At 40.4% G+C, this 2292-nt stretch overlaps 1 pseudogene; it reads right to left on the bottom strand.

Annotated features, from left to right (window-relative positions):
• Nucleotides 1-232: 232 nt before the first annotated feature.
• Nucleotides 233-1896, bottom strand: LOC100682806 (annotated as a pseudogene).
• Between the last annotated feature and the right edge of the window lie 396 nt (nucleotides 1897-2292).

Here is a 2292-nt window from a genome sequence, read left to right as displayed (position 1 = left end):
AACATTATGATCAAACCTGTTTATATTCAAGTAACTCCCTCTGCTGAGATTGACAAGGTAGGATTAGCTTTTTGCTGAACAGAAGGCAATCCCTGCTATGATGTGAACATCAGTAAAAGAGCTTACTGTCATGAATACTTAAGTATTTGGCCAACTCCTAAGAGACATACAAAACTACAACAAGCAAACAAAACCCTCAGGAACAATAAAAGCCCCATTTCTTATCATTGCTTTATTTCTCTTGTGCTGTTCCAGTCTCTGAGTACATCAGGCATAGGGCTGTGTTAGGATGCCATACAAAAGCATCAGTTTCACCTCCCAACTCTGTTAACTGCTCCAGTGAAGAGACGGGTGGATAATGGTCTTTTAACATATCTGGCAATTAAGAAATCTTCTCTTGAATAGGTTGAGAACGTCTAACTGGTGTTAGAAACTTTAACTCTTTAAATGTAGAATCTGTATTGTCAAACTGTATCTTCTTTTTTATACTTTGTAGGTATGGTGTAGTAGACACATTATATTTAATTAAGCAGCTCCCCCCAGTTTCTGCACAGTTTTAACATCATTGGTTAGATCTTTTGTTTTGTCATCTTGCTCTTGTTTGTCATCTTGAAATACCACATTTCTAGGTTTCTTTTCCATTTCTGGTTTTCCTGACTCTAGATTAACACCTATATCTTCACTGCTGATATCCTGGATGTATTCCTTGGTTGCACAAGCCTCAACATTTTCTCCATATTTGACTTTTTCTGGACTCTTCATTGTTATAATATCTGCAATTACGTGTCGCATTTCTTCGATAGGCTGAGCCCCTGCCAAAATAGCTTTCTCATAGATTGTGATATTTTGAATAGAGCTTGTGAAGTGGTTCAATACGTGCAAGGCATACACAATACTTAACAAGTTTTTTGGCATCTGGAATATTTTTAATCAGGTCATTCAGTATGACTAATATTTCTTCTTTTGGGCACCCCTTATTAATCAGGTTTAGGCATTCAGAAAATGTCTTGTTCACATTTTCAGTAAATAATCTTTGTTCATATTCTTCTACCATGGTAGTCCAAAAGGACCCAACTGAGTTTTCATTTCGCCCTTCAGGCTGGGTAACTCCTGAGCTAGGAGGGCTTTTCAGCACTTTTCTTTCGCTAGCTTTCCACTCACTCAGACAAGCTTTTCTTTCTTTTGCTGTTTCTTTGGGCTGAGTTGATCTATCAATAGTTGCTTTTGCTATAGTGTGTCTGTGAGAGTCAATGCTTTTTGACTTCTGAATCAGTCTGGAGTTAGAAGATGAAGCAGGCCTGGCTACAATTTCAGACGTCAGGTTTCTTGACAGTGTCTTCTTTCTCTCTACATCCTGAGAACTGGTTTTGGCTCTAGATGAAACTGTGTTTGATTGCAGTAATTCCTTCTCCTGAGGCCCTTTCTGGATTGTAACATTGGCAGCAGTTCTCCTGATGCCTTGTTTCACAAGGTCCCAAAGCACTATTTCGTGACTTCTGATAGGAGGCCACACCAGCTGTCTGTCTTGAGAGGCAGTGCTCACAAGTCTAGTGGTGGTCATCATGTTTCGGGTTGTGTCACTTCTCACTGTCAAACTGCAAGTGTCTGCAGGCAGAGGCTCTGGGGCTTTAGGATAGTTGCTGAAAGTTTCTTTGTTGCTGCAGAACTCTCATCTCTGACTGGTAGGGGCTTTCTAAATGAATTAATCTTAGACTGAACAGTTTGACCACGGTAAGACCGAAGCACAAGCTTCTTGGACATGTTAGCATCTCGCTTCGGTTTTTCTGTGGATATTTGTTTCTTTTTACATTTTTGTTTTGAATTTCAGAACTTTGGTCTCTTCCTGGACCTGGCCTTCAGAGTTCATCACTTTCAGGTCTCTACTACCTGATACATGATTTACCTGTTTATGTACAAAAAAATGTTTCTCTTTTTAACATATGTTCCTTGAGTTTTTGTCTTCTTTGTTCTCTAAATGTGGGCTGAGTCCTCTGGCTCTGGGGCAGCTGCAGCTCCTGGGGCATGGCTAGGGCGCTCATTGCCAGTAGCGGAGCGGGACACATCTACGCTCTTACAGGCTCCCAGTTTTAAACCAGTAAGAACAAGCCAGAAGGACCTGCATCTTGTCTATTGCCTTTCTCTTTCATTTTTACCCCTGCTCCTCTCAGATCCAGTAAAGCTTCCCTGAAGTTAAAAAAAAAGAGAGAGACTGGATGTGTGCATATTTCTCCCCAAACTTGAGATATTTTTAAAGAAATATTTCACTGTGGTGGGTACAGTGAAGGGAACATA

This window comes from Canis lupus, chromosome 20, assembly GCF_011100685.1.
Source record: "Canis lupus familiaris isolate Mischka breed German Shepherd chromosome 20, alternate assembly UU_Cfam_GSD_1.0, whole genome shotgun sequence".
NCBI lineage: Eukaryota > Metazoa > Chordata > Mammalia > Carnivora > Canidae > Canis > Canis lupus.
The sequence above is the reverse complement of the archived record's forward strand: the minus strand, read 5'-3'. Positions and strand labels throughout refer to the sequence as shown.